This window comes from Protopterus annectens, chromosome 5.part1 (assembly GCF_019279795.1).
Source record: "Protopterus annectens isolate FY-2018-M chromosome 5.part1, PAN1.0, whole genome shotgun sequence".
NCBI lineage: Eukaryota > Metazoa > Chordata > Ceratodontiformes > Protopteridae > Protopterus > Protopterus annectens.
In genome coordinates, this window is record NC_056736.1 from 300,430,824 (window position 1) to 300,450,245 (window position 19,422).

Consider the following 19,422-nt stretch of genomic DNA (forward strand, 5'->3'; position numbering starts at 1 on the left):
TATATATATATATATATATATATAAATGTGTGCATGTACATGTATACATATATCTACATATGTGTATATATATATATATATATATATATATATATATATATATATATATATATATATACATACTCAATTTAACTGACAGATGCTTTCCTGACCAACATATAAAAGTATTAAAAAAGGGATTTAATTTCATTCCAGCGCAAAGGGTGCATGTACCTGATCTTATGCTTGACCTTAAGTTGTTTTCTAGAAAATTAAACCTCTGTTTCTTACATGCTGATTGTCATAATGAAAGAAACAAAAATAGGGATATTTCAGATACTCCTGATGATGAAAATTATTCAGATCAATGCGCAGATTCTGATTTATCTGATGCTTCTAACAACTACATTCCTAGACATGTCACTACTCCACAGATTAAGAGTACATACAACCCAACTCTTAATAAGTCTATACAGACTTTTTTAAAAGTATGTGAAAGGGATATTAGGAAATTATGTGCATCAAACAGCACTAACAAATGGTTTAATTTATCTGAGTTAGAGAAACAATCGCTATTACAGTTAACAAATGATAAAACACTACGCATTATGAGAGCGGACAAGGGTACGGGATTAGTCTTGATGGAACAAGAAGAATATATTCAAAAAATGGAAACTACACTACATAATAATGAGTTTTTCACCCAAGTAGATATACAGACAGTAGACACACACTTTACCAATATTGACAAGACCTTGGAAAAGTCTACGGATTACTAATGCCATCTCTTTAGAAGATTACATGTTTTTGTTAGTCCCCTCACCTAATCTAGGGAGATTATTTGGTATTCCTAAAATCCATAAGAATGCTTCTAACCCACCGTTTAGACACATCATTTCTAACAAAAAAAACAAAATGGAAAAAATTGCGGAATACTTAGATGCAGTTTTAAACCTTTTAGTACAAAAGACCAGCAACTATTTAAGAGATTCATGGGCTTTCTTAGACGAACTATTCCACAAAAAAGAAGGGTTATCTAAATGTATTTTAGTAACTATGGATGTAGAAGGGTTATACTCTTAATATACCTCACAAAGAAGGTATGCAACTTTTCAGATTATTTCTTAACAAATATACCACCTTCTCAAAAATTAAAATTAATACACTATGTATTTTAGTTGAAATGGTACTGAATAATAACTTTTTCTTCTTTAATGGACATATATACAAACAAACCAAGGGAATAGCTATGGGTTCTAAGATAGCACCTGCTTTTGCTAATATTGTCATGAGCACATGGGAATTAGAAAAATTAAATACCTTGAAGAACTTTAATCTAGTACACATTTATAAAAGATTTATTGACAATGTTTTTTTTGCGTGGAAGGGTGACCAATCTTCTTTAAACATTTTTATTTCTGATTTGAGAGACAGTTTAGGTTTTTTTAACTTGATTTTGTCTGGGATAGGGTCTTCTATTTCCTTTTTAGATACACAGATATACTTACTACCTCCTAATACAGTATGTTCCACTATATATAGAAAAGAGACCTATAAAAATAATCTGCTTGATTTTACTAGCTCCCATCCTTTTTTTATGAAAAGGAACCATGTCAGAAGTCAATTTATTCACATCTCTAGAATTATCAGTCAAGATTATGACTTTCAAAAGAATGCTGTTTTGTTAAAACACATGTTTCTTTGACGGAATTACCCTCTATCTCATATTAACAATATATGTAATGAGATCTCTAATGACAGACACACTAAATATTTACCAGTTTTACTACATGGTTTTACACTTAATACTTCAAAACCACGTAACATTAACAGAACCCTTAGTTTCCCATTACCCATCTCTAGGGACATGTCACAAATTAGACATGTCATCATGAATAACTGGGATTTATTAACTGAATCACAATTTATGTCAGCTGCTATTGGCACTGCACCTACCTTTTCATTTAAAAGAACCAAAACCATAACAATGAGTTTAGAAAACAGAGATTTACCTTTTCTTATTAATTCTACTTCTACTTCCAACTCTCAAAATGGGATGCATTCATGTAATAAATGTGTGGTATGCCCTAACATTTTCACAGGATCTCAATACACATTCACACATTGTAATTATACTATTAAGTTTTCAAAATATTTCTTCTGCCATTCTACAGCAGTAGTATATGCAGGTATTTGTGCATCTTGTAAAGCATTTTATGTAGGTAAAATGACAAGAAAACTTTCAGATAGAATTAAGGAGCATCTAGGAGCCATCAGGGCAAAGAACTTAAATAATGCCCTTGCTAAACATAGCATTTTTTGTACTTCTTTTAGTAAATTTTACTTCACAGTATTAGAACAAGTTAACTGTTTTTTTGGAGACTGGGAATTATATTTAGAACTAAGAGAACTTAAATGGCAATTACTGCTTAATTCTGAAACATACCCAGGTCTGAATGAAAGTGTTAATATTAAATGCGCTTTAAAATGGAAGATTTAATTCTATTTTGACAGTTGTTCTATTTTGACAGTTGCTTTCTTTCTACAAAATGTGTTTGCATCCATCCATGACCTTTGACACACTTGTTAGTTACCATTTGTACAGTTATATGAATATTCATGTCTCCTATATGCATATTTAGTGTGCACACTGTACATTTGTTCAATGATTAGCTAACACAAGGGAGTGTTTATTTAATATTCATGCCCCTGTCATTCATATGTATGTTCATGGTTATTGTGTTTAGATGATTGGCATAGTTTAAATATTGTCTGGTTGTACTATACTGGTTACTGTACCAATAAGTTATAAGTAGTTCATTGTTTTTTTTGTTTACATGTGACTCTAGTTACATATAATGTAAGTATTGTTGACTATAGGTTATTCTGATGAAGCTCTTCCACCTGAATAAGAGCCAAAGCTTAATCATCTGTTCAGTGTCTGAGTTTTTATTTCCTTTCTACTAGCTCAGTATAAATTACTACACCTAAAAGAAGTCTGAATTTATATAATTAAGATTCTTCTAGTGCACGTTGTTTATTTCATATACATACATATCCTTGTTATGTGTAAACATGAGTGTTGTATATACCTTCCCAGATGTATCCTACTATATTTATCTGATATGTGTATATTTAGATATAACAACATACTGATTCAACACTATTTTCACTAACAAGTACTAAACAATTGTAGAAGTCAAAACAGTTGTTCACTACTATTCAGTATTACTGAAAGATATATTTGAAAAAACAACAAACATCTGCCCAGCTCTGATGGCTTAGTGGTTAACTGCTATGACTATATTGTACAGTGTTCTGGGTTCAGGACTTGCAAGGGCTGTTTATTTTGTTGCTTGGCAGACCAAGGACAGTTGGATACAGAGTGGTTAAGGCAGTTTCAAGCAACTTTAAGCTGGTTTGCGTGGGTTTGCGCAATGGTAAGCCATGCTAATGTATGCTTAAATGAAAAGGTGCTTAGACCGTGTAGGCTTCGCTTACCAGTGTGCACATGTGCTTAGCATTTATATTTAAGCAATGCTTACACCTGCTAAGCATAGCTCAGCCCTGGTAACCAGTGATCAAATTCCAGTCTGATGAAATAGCAAGGTAATGACATCTTTAATAAGTGTATTTAATTCCATGTACCTAACATGCTTCTATGTGCTGTCTTTACATTAGCAAGGGGTGTGAGTATACTTTATGGGGCACCTGAGTATACATAGCTAGTACAACAATCTTTTCTCTTTGTATGTGTTTCATACATGGGTAGTATCACAGGTTATATGCAGTCGCACTTGCATGTATCATTACATTACTACTGTTAGCAGTACTTTCCCAAGTAAGAGTAGATTGCAGATTGTAGTACTGGAACCATACACCCCTGCATGCAAAGCTGAAGTCTGAGTATGGACTATCATGCTCTTGGTGTGTGAGCTGTGTGTTATTAAGTATTTGCTACTGGGTATTGATCTGATATTTGGATATTAACTGTAGACTACTATGTGTGTAGGACATGTCAAGTGAGGGCTGCTGTCATGTAGTAATGGCATGCCTATCAGTGTCAGACTTCTGTCAAAACATTCATCCTAATGCATAACCTGTTGGCTAGCTGATTTCCTTCTGTCCTGTACAGATGTGCAGATGTTAGGTATCCATCTTGGCTGCTTACAGGCACTCTATGCTTGACTGACACTGACATGTCTGCCCAGCTGTGTTATGAATGCCACAGATAGGAAACCCCACCCTGTATGCACCACATGCTATGGATACCTCAACTAGACTACCACAGTCAACAGAATATGCTTGGGTACAGGTCACCCACCCAGACACTGGCCATGTTATGTAATATATGTTGCATACATGTCAATTGGAGAACCTCACTGGCCCTCTGCAAGAGAAAACCAAATGATTGGATGTTGCATTTAACTGTCAACCTGGATCAATAAAGTGGCATCAGTTGATAGATGGCCTGCTGACAAATGTCAGGTGGCATGATACCAGTGTACCCACATCCCCTACTCTTCTCATTTCTCCATGGACCATAGCCTGGTACACACCTAGGGACACCTGCACCTATAGACCCCAGTAATGACAAATGTGTCAATGTGGAATACAGAGAATAACAGTGTCTGTGTGTTTGTAAACTTGTAGTTGATAATACCATAAGGGCCTTCTCACCCACTACACCCCCATTGCCATAGTTAGAAATGGCTGTTGCTGCAATGGAGATTAAATGTACCTTGTTACACTCTTTACATTATGGGCTACCTGGAGCTTGCAGTATGAGCATAACACTATTGTACAAATGGGTAGATAGGCATGGGTTACCCTCTGAGTCCTGACAAGTGTGTGTATGTGTACAAGTGTGTATATTTGTAGGATACAGAATTCTGAGGCCACATCCTCCAAATACAATACACATTGCCATACATTATAAGGGATAGTGTTGTTGCTGACATTAAGAGATCCATGACAAACCCTCACCCTACTATCCTTGTAACATGTGCAATAAATGCATATCCCTGTAGTAGCACTGATTAGATAGACAAGGCATTGTGTTACAGTCCTGGTCAATGTGGGATTGTGGGTATGTCAGAACATTATCATGGATTTCAGTGAGTAAAATATCCGGTGTGAGGTGTGAGTGCTGGTATACCATCTTTACAGCATGGTACCCCCAGTACATGTCCCAAGGTCCACTGTATGAGAACCACTGTCACCATCAACCATACAGGTAAGTGATTACACTATCCAGCCCAATGATGCATGTGCTGTGTGCAAATTCTCTGTAACAGAATGGATTCACTGACAAGGTAGTTAGCACTCATGAACCCAGGTCTCTCAGATGTGTCTATGACTGTTATGTGTTTGTCAATGTGTATATGACTGTATGTCATACCATGTATTGTTCATTAACACCCAGTACATCCCCCATTACCATACTGTACAAGTTCTGGTGATGTTCTTCACTTAACAAGAAACTCAGGACACACCTCATCCTAAATGCTATGTGGTGTGTGCAATTAAGGCCACAGACATTAGTAGCAATAAGTGCTTAGGTAAGGGTTCTACTCTCAGTCTTACCTAATAAGTGTGTGCGTATGTGAAGGGATCAACTTCCGTTTGCAGAAAATACATGTCCCAGGAGGTCATTCATCTGAGAACTGACTGGCAACCGCTAACATTTCAAAGGAATCATCTTGTGGGAATTCATTCCATCAAAACTAGTAGTAGATGTGTAAATGCCCTCTTCTCCACTGTACAGCTGTACAGCGATACTGAAGTTGGTATATATACTTGGGTGTGGATGTTGTGGGCACAGCCGCCCTCATTGGGGTTATTGTTATGTGTATCCCCCACTTAGTCTGCTGTAATACTGTACAGTTTATGTTAACAGGTTAAGTAGTTGTTAATCACACTATGTGTGGTTCCACACTACCCCAAACACTCCAAAGTGGAAGGCTGTGCCACCCACACCAGCACATCTATGTTTACCAACTCCAGGATTCACTACATTGGGGAAGAGGACATATACCCTGCCACTGCCATCATCAATGACATTAAACTGGCAGACTGATTATTTACTGATGTGATGTTTTGCCTATTTTTATCTTGGTGGAATTACATAGGCTAAAATGAGTTCACTGCAAAATTAAGTACATCCATGTGTACAGTATTCTCTGTGTATTGCATCAACACCAAAGCCCCTGTGTATGTGTGTTATTCACAAATATTTGGTGTGTGCCACCCAGTACACTTACCATTGTCCAGTGTAGAAGAGCTGCTGACATCAGCCACCATGCACTCACCTGTCTACACCCCTCAGAACTATCAGCCATGTGGCACATGCAGCAACTGTTATACAGACCTGTTACTTGTGTTCAGCTGTACCCAGGATATGACACAGTCAATGTGTCACCACAGTGCCATACCCCTTGTAGGAAACAACAGCAAACCAACATCCTGCTGACACATAGACACCAACAACACAAACTGAATACATTATGGATACCACAATCAGTCAGTGTTAATAACAGCTATAATGCATCATGGCTGGACAGCTACAGATCCTGACATGTAAGCATTAAAATTTCCAGCTAAAAACATGTTACACAGCATTACATTGCTAAACCTTAGTACATGCACCCCTGTGCATCAGAACCATATTAGCATGTCTCTGCATTGATGGTATGGATGACAGGGATGTGGCACAGGTATCATCATATGCACAGGGTGTGTTGTGGGTTTGCCAGAAACCTAAGCTGAGCCATTTGGTTGACATCATGTTTGTGTGTGTTAGGGGGTTTCATTATCAATTGGGCTGTGCTGATGTGGTGTGTGTAGGTATGGAGGTGCTCTACCCGTGTTGGTGATGTGTGTGCATGTGTGTGTGTATGCACACAGTTCTGCCATGTGGCTGCCCTATACAGGTGTTTGTTGGACAGCTGCAGAACATACATGGCAGGGTATACAGTTCACCATGCACCGTGTCTGGCCAAGGACACGAGAACTGTGCCTGCCAGGAGTTCCACGGGCACAGCCAAGTACATGCCCAGATATGGTACTCTCCCCTGATTATGACAAATGTCCGCTGGTTCCAGGTCCCTGTTGAGACCGGCCAGGACCACATGCACATGGTCTGCTGTGTTGTGGTTTGGACAGCGCCCCCCCCCCGCAGTGCTGGTGCTGGTACTGCCACTATGGGAGTGGCTGTGATTTGTTGCATGTCTGCATAGACCTCCACCTGTTGGTGTTGCTGACTTATGCCAATGTGGCTGTCGCCCTAGTCCCACCATATGCTCTAACGCAGACATTGCATGGTCGAGGATTCCCACAATCTCACCAAATCGTCTATCCAGGACCTCTGCAAAATAACGGTGGGCACCTGCAAGATCACAGATGTTGTCAAGTACAGCAGAATGAGTAGCCCTCTGGAGCCTCAGACTCTGGTGCAACATTCCATACATGCCTGTGCCTCCATGACAGACTAAAACATGCATCTGGTGACTCCTGCTGTGGCATTTCTGCCAGGGGTATGATGGCCAGCAGCCCTCTTACGAGCATCCCTGTACATCTGCCTGTGTGGTACCTCGCTGGTCATCTGGCTATGGCTGCTGTATACAGACAAACTTTCCATAGTCACCACACTGTCCTGTCCCATGCCACCACCCGCCAACTGTCCCTCATCTATCGCCATTGGTGATGAGGTATGCATAGGCATTGTGACAGTGTGCAGGGATGGGTTGGATAAAAGTGGGATGTCAACCGATGGCACAGCTTCAGCCGCTGACAACCCTGCCTGTGCCTCACCATACCTATCATCATTGTCAGACTCTGTATGGACACAAACATTACTTTGCCTATAGGAGGGATCCTGACCCACCGTGCCACCTGTGAGGGGAAAACAAAAAATGTAATTTAAGACCTGTATGTCATTGGCTACCTCTACACACACTTCATCATTGGTTACCTCTACACACACACACACACACACACACACACACACACACACACACACACACACACACACACACACACACACACACACACTTACAGATGAGGTGACACAAAGATATTACACAGACCTCTCATTACCCAACAGTCAACATGCATGACATATGGCACTCAACAGCATGCACTGCAGCTCTACTCAATCCTTGTTACCAACATTATACATCTCTGTGATGCATGAGTTGTGTTAGTAGGTGATGCTCCTTCCCCTGGAACACACTGCACCCATGTGCACAGAATTGCTGTGCATCTGTTCAGCACCCTGGCATGTACTGTGCACCATACCTCACAAGTGTACCCACCATTGCTGAATGTGTATATGTGTGGCAGTTATATTTGCTCTGTTGCTCACAGACCCTATGCGTTTGTCTGACACATACCTGGGATGATATGAGGACAGATGTCAATAGTCAATGCCTAACCTCTAATTTGCAGAGTTTATCATCAGCAGTGCATGTATGATCAATAAAATCCAATTACACTGACAACCTTCAAAGCTTACTGTGCCTTTGAGGAGTGTACAAACCCTTATTGACATGCAAGCCTCTTCCATGATATGCAATGGGGCTACAATCCTGCATATGTTAACATTACACACACCTGCTATGTGACATATGACCTGTCCAATCAAATGCAGTATTAAACAAATGTGTTAGTTGTGCAGATGCTGATTGAGATGCATAAAATATGTGGGTTGCATAAGTGTGCACATCCTTAACATAATGGTTTGTTCCAGCACCTGTTAAGTGAACTACAGCAGTCACTATTCCTGGAAGGGGTATACTAGCATGGCCCATCTTCACTTGCCATTATTTGGTCACTCCGCCCTACAAATGTCCCCCAACTCTGCCAGATAGCAATGTCAGCTCATGTGCACAGCCCTTGGAAGTCACACAGTGCCTTCACTATTGCTATGGAGTCAGGGTTATGCTTGGCACAATTCATGACCTTGACATGTTCATATACAGCCATTCTTAGCAAGCTTTGGATGTATGCTTCAGTTCATAGTTGTGTTTCAGGATGACACCCCTCCCCATCCTTAGCCTTATTCCAGATGTTTGACAACTATGGGCCATACATGAGTGTCATTTTGCAGTGTTCCAAATTCAGAAAACCATGTCTGCCAGCCTAGTTTCTGCTAATGAACAGCAAACCTAAAGGTGTACACTGGCATCAGCAAAGTACAGATGGGGATGGTGGCCCTGTGGTGGAGTGAGGTATTGCTTGTGCACCACATGTATCTTTATTAATACTCTCTGTAGGTTTCAGCCTTGGTCTCAGTACACCATTACACATTGCAACACATGCCTTTGGTTGACTTAATTTTATGCATATGCTACCTGTAGAGAGCCCTGGATGATGTTTCCTGTGGAACAACTATTCCATCTGATTACCCTAACACATAGGCCACATTTGTGCAGAGTTCAGGCGATTGTCAACACAGGTACTGCACAGGCAGTAATTGCTAGACATTCCTGCAAGTCCCTCATTATTGCTGCATGATTCTGGGCAGCCTCCGTGACCAGTTTGCAACATGTGTTTTCATCTGTCTTGGATGGACATCTGTTTATTTTCTACATTAATGTTGTTCCATACTTCATAGTCACATACATGACTGTCTGCACTGTTTACCATGGTATATGCAATGGTGAGGTAAGGCTACGTTTCCCACTCCTGAGTGCTACCTTTCGGACATGGGATCCATTCCATGGTTTGTAAGATGTGTGCAAGCCACGGCTGCCTCTGTTGCAGGTGAGTGTGCAAATGTCATGGGCATACTTCTTGGACAGCAGACCATTACTTGGTGTGACATTGAGGCCCTGTACTTGATGGAAGGTGCATACTCAAGAATAGTGAATGCTGTCAGTACTTCAAAAGCTGCTTCCACAATATGTTATTTGAAGTGTGTGCACACATATGCTTCCAGTGTTTGTTAAGGTATGTATTCTTCAAATTTGTTGTCCTAACATAAGATTCCATATTACGCATTCATTGCTCATGTTAGGATCACATTACCAGTTGTAAAAACTGTGGAATGTGTTATTGTGATATGCTGTTGTGTAGATCTGTAACAGTTGCCATTGTAATAGTGGTGTATACACTGTTGTAGCCACTGTATAAGGGTAATGTTTCAGACATGTCCCTACTGTAGGACATTTGTCCCACCACTATGTTCATCTCTGCCCACACATCTTGCATTGACAGGTTGTTAGGTATACTGCAAGACTCTTACATACCATTCACATATGCCACCATGGTGACCACTGTGATGTACTGCAGTTAACAGCAATAATAAGTGAACATGTACAGCATGCATTATGGGTAGGTGTGTTAAATGTGTGCATGGCAAATACCATAGCCATAACATGGTCGGTGTATTGGCAAACCTGAACAAAGCAACTCCATACTCACCAGCTACAGGCTGTTGCCCCAGTTGTATACCAGAGGAACCTACATAGTTGTGTAAGAGATGTAATGTCAGTAGCCACACACAACAGTACAAACCCACAATACTAGAGATTATGCACATCTGTTCATTACTACACTGCAACAATAGACTATGCTATCTGACATATGCATGAAGATACTTTACAGATGAAGATGGGTAAGCAACAGTGGTCTACTATTGTGCCCTGGGGCCTTACCTGCATGCTCATTGTGCATTGTGTGGGTAGCACCCACCTGTACAATGCTATCGTCAGCTTTCTGGCTTGGCTGGTGGGCGGGTGCATCAAGGCTGTTGAGAAGCTCCTTTAGCATGTGTCAGTGGGGGCTGGATGGCATGGCCCCCACCTGTGGCTAGCTGGTCCCTTCTAACTGCAGCAGCATGCTGACGGGCGTGGCGGATGAGATCAGTGCCACAATGTCGCACCTGCTCATAACTGCAGCTATGCAGACAGACATTGTTTACCCTGTGGACGAGCTCCTTCCACAGCACAGTCCCCTCCTGCAGATCATGGGCCATGCATCCAAAGAGGGTTCTGTGATATTGTACAATGAAGTTTATGATTACATCATTTTCCTGGGGAGTATATGCAGGGAGACGCTCACGGGACATGGTACCTGGAAAACATAATCAGGAAAAAAGGTGGTACCTGGAAAACATAAATAGGGAAAAAGGTCAGAGGACGTCATACTGCAAGGATATAATAGTTGTTAATTTGCATCTCTCTCTCTCTCTCTCTCTCTCTCTCTCTCCCCCCACCATATCTGCAACAATAATCTGAACACACAAATCAATGGGTATGTTTACAACAGACCTACTGTTGGGACATATATCCTATTGTTAAACAACTATTGAAATGTGTTTCTATTCATGTTCCATATTGAAACACTATCATTGGTGGCCTGTTGCTATCAATGTAACCTGCATGCCATTGTAATGGCCACTGTGGTTCCATATATGTATGCATTCTGTTTGTTATGCAACTGTTCCAAATCTGGCGTTTTGGGTTAATGACAATATCTATGCATGCTGTTATAACTAATCCTGGATTGTGTTGACTATTACTAACCCACATATGTTCTAAAACTGCAACACAATAGCATGTTTGGGAAGGCCGTTCCCAGCAGATCCACCTTTCCCACCTCAACCGGCCATGGCACTGGGCCACAGCACATCTGGGACCCACCCCAGGACCTCCTCATCCACTGGTCCTGCACTACCTTCATGTGGAGCCACCTCAGGGGATGGGGCTCACCCCCCCAGGGAGCGGGCACAGACAGGATCCTGTCACCTGAAGTCAGGTCCAGGGTCTGGTGCATAGGGAGTTCCGCAGAGAATTGGAAGATGTGTGACACCAGCTTGAGGGCCTCATGGCACAATTAGAGGGTCAGTCTGCCCCTCCTGCTCAGCCCCCAGCACAGCCACCTTCAGGGACATGAAGGTGTAGTTGTGACTGCCCATGGGTGGGAACCTTAGTCCCACTGTTTTGATTTGGGGGATCATGGGCTTCCAATTTCCAAACACCCCTCCCCGTCCAAGGTGTTTACCCTCTGCATGTGTCATATACCACCCTAGTATGCTGTCTTGTCTGTCTTGTCTGTCTTCCGACCCAACCTACCTCCCCAAATATACCTACTATCCTCCCCCAACATCCCACTCTCATTTTAACAAAAAAATGGCAATCTGTTCCCAAAAATAATTTCACACCATACACAACTGTCCATTTTGCACAACCTTACAACTGCTTAAGAGTGCCTTAATCACTCTGTATCCAACAGCCCTTGCTCTGGCCAGAAAATAAATGATCAGTCCTTGCAAATGTCTAACCCAGGACCCGGCACACCATAGCCACAGCAATTTACCACTAAGCCATCTGAGCTGTAGATATGTGTGATGTTTTCTCAAACATATCATGCAGCACAGTTATTCAACAGTAGGTAAAAATGTGTATGTATATATATATGTATATATATATATATATATATATATATATATATATATATATATATATGATATATATATATATATATATATATATATATATATATATATATATATATTTCACTGAAAGTCAAATGACTTTGCACAAATCACTTAAGGGTGGGTTTTATGTCCAGAAAAGAGTAACGTATTGGAATTGCAAATATCCATGTATATATTTAAAATAGGTGGGGGGCTACTCCACCCACACTCCCAATGTGGGTGGCGGTGCCCCCTACACCCCCCTTACTATATATACTAACTCCAGGGTCGCACTACAATGGGGAAAAGGCCATATATAACTATCAGTTAAATGTGTTTCAGTGAATTATGTTTTCAGTGAATTGAGCTTTCAGTGAATTGTGCACAGTCAAATGTGTTTCAGTGAAATGTGCGTTCAGTGAATAGTCCTAGACCCAAATATATATATGTGTGTGTTTGTATACATGTCTCTCTCTTTCTCTATATATATTTTTATATATATATATATATATATATATATATATATATATATATATGTGTGTGTGTGTGTGTGTGTGTGTGTGTGTGTGTGTGTGTGTCTGTGTGTATATGTAGACATACATGTGTATATATATGGAGTGCATTCAGACATTGGATCCACACTCTGAACCTCCTTACTCAACAGATGAACTGTTCTGCCTTGCTATGAAACAGAGTATTACATTTGGATGCAGCCTAATATTAGGGGGGAATATATAGGGACAGATCGTAGATATGCCTATTACAAACCTATGAAGTTTGTGCATGATAAATTTCACATTACCATAACTGTTCTGAAGGTGGTGGGGTCTGAAACACATTTGTCTATCACCTTCAGCTATTTGCCAGACTAATATAGATGTTTGGATGAACAGAACAAACACTATGATGGCTTAAATCTTGACATTCTGTGCATATCTGCACAGTTTACAGGAATGATCCACTGTCCATAGGGCCAGATGCTATGTCCATAGCAGTTATTCAGCAGGACATCATTACAGCAAGTCTTGATGGCACATATAAATCTTTCAACATCATCTATCCCATTATTGCAGATCAAGTACTGCATTCAATTACATGCTGACATGTTCAAATACCTGTGTTATTATTGCGGTCTCTTCTGTGTACCAGTTGGATGTCTTCCTTGTTTATTTTTAATAGTATTTTTGTTTTTTAGTATTATTATTTTTTTTATTTCACTCTTTATCTATCTTTCTCTCTCTCCACTGCAGGGATCAAGCTGGTTTGAATAGGTTGCAGCACGGCTTTTGTAGGTGATGCTCATGATCTGGTGATGGCCTCTGTACACATTGGTGTTCCCCACTTGCTAATTGCATGCAGCCAGCTGTATAGTACTTCCAATAGCCAATGTCATAGCAACCCACTACTATAAATGACTACATCATGTGGGCATTGTCCCTTTACCTTTTCTGTATGGAAGATATCCTTCCTGTTTGTGGGCAGCAGTATTACAGACAGCAGGTAGCAATACCTCTTACAACAGGACTTGCAGACACAGGACAACTACATGTTTGTATAAGGTTCCAGACCTAGGGGCAGTGTGTGAGTATTGTTATTATATGCATTGAATACTGTTAGTTTTACAGGGTTTGTGTGTACATGCTAGTTTTGCATGGAATGCAGTCTGTCTGCTTAGCTCTCAACTCTAGGCCTATCCACATGATGGCCAGAGGATTGGCTGTTATGTTTTGTCTGTTGACCACACTTGTCTCTGACATATCAGTGCCATTCTCTCAGTTGATTGCTATTGGTACATGGCAACATCCATTTGTGTTTCTGACTTCATATTCCTGAGTCAGGGTATGTTGCAACCAATCTTGTAACACCAGCAACTTTCACAGTATATAACAGCAATATTTCAAATATGGCCCTGTGTTTCAGCCTCTGTCCTCCACCTATATGCCAGGCCTTGTCCAGATCTCATGCAGTAAGAGGTTGTTAGGTACTGGCCTATCATTATTTAGTGCTGGCATTCCTGCTATCATTCCAGTGATGTTGTGGACTCCCACACAAATTGTGGGGTAGGGTCCATATATATGAGGGCTACAGCTGGACAAAACGTGTGTGACCCTGTACCGTCTGGTGGTCAGTGTATGGAGTACACTGTTATATGCCCTTGTATGGGGGAGTGGTATTAAATGTTGTTAACCTAGGTAGTTACAATATGTGAGGGATATCAGTAATAAGAAACATTAAGGTATATGGCTGTACATTCTTATACGTTTCACCATGGGAACAGTGGTGGGCTAGAGCTTACTGTCTTACACACAGTTCTGTCTGTCAGTGTAATAGTGACATTTTAAGTTAAGCATTGTTATGTAACAGATACATTTACATTGTGACAACTAATACCTTTCCCCCCTATGGATTGAGTACAGAGTGTAATTGGATGCTGTTAAACTATATCTGTAATTAAGTGTTGATTGATTCTTATCTTCAAGGCAAGTGTGTTTTTTACTGTTGTACTAATGGAAGGCTTTAGCATAGACAGCAAACTATGTTATGTTTTGCAGATTACTTTATCATATGTTTTGTTTGAGAGTTGCATTAATCAGTTAGTATGTATTTCAAACACTTAACTGCTATAAGACATGGCATAAACAACTGAAATAATGCAAAAATAAACATTTCTATGTATGCAACCTTGTATGTGGTGTCCTTTCCTTTGCGTTGTGTGCGGGTATATATTTCATGCAATAATTCTCATTTTTAGGAAGAATCAGACACTCGCCATTTGAAAAGGTGGCAACTGTAGGAATAATGGCTGTTTGTTATGCTGTGCACTCTCTCTATATACCCTTATATATATATATATATATATATATATATATATATATATATATATATATGTATGTATTTGTGTATGTATGTGTGTGTGTGTGTGTATATATGTGTGTATATATATATATATATATATATATATATATATATATGTGTGTGTGTGTGTGTGTGTGTGTGTGTATGTATATATGTGTGTGTGTGTGTGTGTGTGTGTGTGTGTGTGTGTGTGTGTGTGTGTGTGTGTGTGTGTGTGTGTGTGTGTGTGTGTGTGTGTGTGTGTATGTATCATTGGAATGTTTAGTGCTTCCACATTGCACGTTTCATATGGTAGACTGACTGTTCTGCATATGTTATAGAAATCATCCTGACATCTTACAGCTGAGATGGCTTACTGATAACTTTTTGTGGCTATGTTGTGCAGGGTCCTGTGTTCAGGACTTGCAAGTGCTGGTTATTGTGTTGCAAGGTAGATCAGTTCAGCTATGGATGAAGGGATAATGGCAATAATTACAAGAGATCCCTATTTTGGGCCCCTTCACCCCCATTAACAGTGTCTTTGGTCAGATGTTTTGCAGTGAGAGTTTCAGAGTGTGGATGCAATGTGCGAATGCAATACATACACACACACACACACACACACACACACACACACACACACACACACATACATATATATATACATATATATATATATATATATATATATATATATATATAGATATATACCTATATAGGTATATATATATAGAGATATATATATATATATATATATGTATATATATATATATATATATATATATATATATATATATATATGTGTGTGTGTGTGTGTGTGTGTAGACATTTATATATGTATATATATATATATATATATATATATATATATATATATATATATATATATATATATATATACATATATATATATATATATATATATATATATATATATATATATATATATATATATATAAATGGCAGTGCTTAATCTGTGTAGCCATTGCTTGCCACCACACAAACAGGCTTAAACCCGCTTACTACTGCTTAAAGGTGCTTACTCCCGCTTACCCCCATGCTAATTTCTTTAAAAGGAAAGAAAAAAGGGGTGATACGAAAGTGGTGAAAAAGGGGGCATGCAGAGGAAATGACAATAGGGAAAGTAGCTAGGGATGTGCAGGATGGCTGTAGGGAATGTTCATTGCTGTCCCTTTCTTCTACAGCAACAGCTGTGCATTTATACTGAATTTGAAGGTAGATTTGGACACTCAACCCCCTGAGAGAGGGGTGAGGACAACAATAATGTTTTGTGAAGCCAATTAGACCAGATTACATGTGCCCATTGGACATGTGTGCGAAATGGACAGCTATGTATGGGGCAATTTTTTTTTTTTGGGAACAGATTGCTCCTTTTTTTAAGGTGAGAGTGGGATGTTGGGGAAGTATAGTAGGTATATTTAGGGAGTGAGGTTGGGTAGGAAGACAGACAAGACAGACAAGACAGCATACAGAGGTGGTATATGACACATGTGGGGGGGTAAACACTTTCAATGGGGAAGGGTGTTTGGAAATTGTAAGCCCATGAGCCCCAACATGTAAACAGTGGGACTGAGGTCCCCACCCATTGGTAGTCACCACTGCACCTTCATGGCCCGAAGGTGGCTGTGCTGGGGGCTGAGCAGAAGGGGCAGGCTGACACCCGAAATGCACCACATGGCCCTCAAGCTGGCATACCAGATCTCCAAACTCCCTTCAGAAATCGCTACGCACCAATCCTTGGACCTGACTTCGGGTGACAGGATCTTGTCCGCGCCCGCTCCCGGGGGGTGAGCCCCATCCCTTGACACTGTTCCACCCAAAGTTGGTGCAGGACCAGCGGACAAGGAGGTCCCAGGGTGGGTCCTAGACATGCTGTTGCCCAGTGCCATGGCCAGATGAGGTGGGAGAGGTGAGTCCGCTGAGACTGGCCTTCCCAAACATGTTATGCTATTGCAGTTTTAAAACATATGTGGGTTAGTAATAGTCAGCACAATCCAGGCTTAGTTATAACAGCATGACTAGATATTCCCATTAACCCAAAACACCAGATTTGGAACAGTTGCATAGCAAACAGAACACATACATATATGGAACCACAGTAGCCATTACAATGGCATGCAAATTACATTGATAGCAACAGGCCACCAATGATAGTATTTCAACATGGAACATTAATAGAAACACATTTCAATATTTATTGAACAATAGGACATATATCCCAACAGTAGATTTGGTGTAAACATACCCATTGATTTGTGTATTTAGATTATTGTTGCAGATATACTGGGGTGGGAGAGAGATGTCAGTTAACAACTATTATATCCTTGTAGTACTCACAATTTTAATGATCATTGCTCTAATCAATAAGATACAGGTATTATTACAATACCCTATGGCCTTGGTTTGGGCAGTGGCATGTTTGTACACAGTGTATACTTCAACTGTCTTATAGCTAACCATGGTTGTGTCTGCTAAAATACAACAATTTTAGTTTCAGCAGAGTGTGGTATTTGGATATTGCTGTCTATTCCTTTGGTGTTTTCTGCCTAAGTCTCTCTTGGTTGTACAATCTGACCTTGTAATTACAACAGTCTTATACAGACATTCCTAGACATATTTTTATGTAGCACAGTGTGAGAAACAGTGGTTGACGCAACAGTACTATTCTGATATCAGATGTTACTGAATGCTACATGTCAGGCCATACTATGCCAGAGTAAACACTACCAGTCCAGGATTTAAATCTTTATTGGCAGGAACAGTTTTACTATCTGACAGACCTGTGGAGGGAATGTTTGTTAACACTACCTGACTGTTTTTACACATATTCCCAGATTACAAGTTAATATTATGCACATATCTCTCAATCTCTTAATGCACACATACTGGACAAAGCTTGACAACATAGGGGTACAAATAGAGACATATTTTGAATATTGCTCTCATAAACTTGGAGAGTTGCTAGAGTGACAGGATTTGTTTTAATATACATTTTCTGAAGGTTGTGAGGTCTGAAAATCAAATGTATGTCATTGTTTAGTGACTACAATTCTGAAATCATCCCACTGATTTGCTAGGGGGACAGATTAACAGGTAGAAAATATGAGCCAATTATCTGGACATTCTGAAAAAATCTGTACAGTTGTATGCATACAGCTTACTACCACTCCCAGGACTCGAACTATGGCTGTGTCTACTAAAAATACAACAGTTTTAAGTTTCAGCAAAGTGTGCAATTTGGATATTGCTGTCTATCTCTTCAGTGTTTCTGTCTAAGTCTCTCTTGGTTGTACAATCTGATCTTGTACTTACATCAGTCTTATACAGACATTCCTAGACATTTTTTTTTATATAGCACATCGTGGTTAACAGTGGTTAACACAACATTACTATTCAGAGAATGCAACAATAAATACCAAACAATACCAGAGTAAACACAACCAGTCCAGGATTTAGAGCTTTATTGCCAGGCAGTTACAGTTTTATTTAAATATGACCTATATGGGACTATTACTGTCATATTGTCTGGTTTATTCAGTATAACCCATACACAGTTTTTATACTGCCAGGTGACTTTCTACTACTTTATATTTATTTGGCATGACTACTACAAGCAGGATTGTTACTCATCAGCCTCACGATGCAGCCTTTGCAGCCTACTAGCATGGGCTTCCTGATTCACAGTCCACTCAGCTGCAGCTGTAAGGGAAATAAAGAAATATTTAAGCATACCTATCCATCATATGCACAGGCTGAACATTAGTAAACAGTTATTAGTATGAGTACTTGCACACTGCTGGGACATCAACCCTCTGCCTTGCTTCTTGGACCCACTCTTCTAAGAGCTCCCTCTTTCTCTGCTTCAAGTCTGCATAGTGGCACCAGACAAGCTCACCAGTCTGAGGGATACCAGTGGCACTGGTGATATAATGTACCATGAGTAGTACCATGACGTTGGACTCCTGTATGCCCCAATGCTGCACATGGAAGTGCATGCCCTCACCAACTCCTGCCATACTGCCTACAGTGGGAAGCTGCAACCAGTTATGAGCTGTATTCCCACCTGTGGGGTTTAAATACGGCTGATTTCCTGCCCTTTGCCATGATTGGATGGTTTTGAATATGCTGAGCTAAGCTAAGCTGCAGGCAAACCTGCTTAGCTAAGG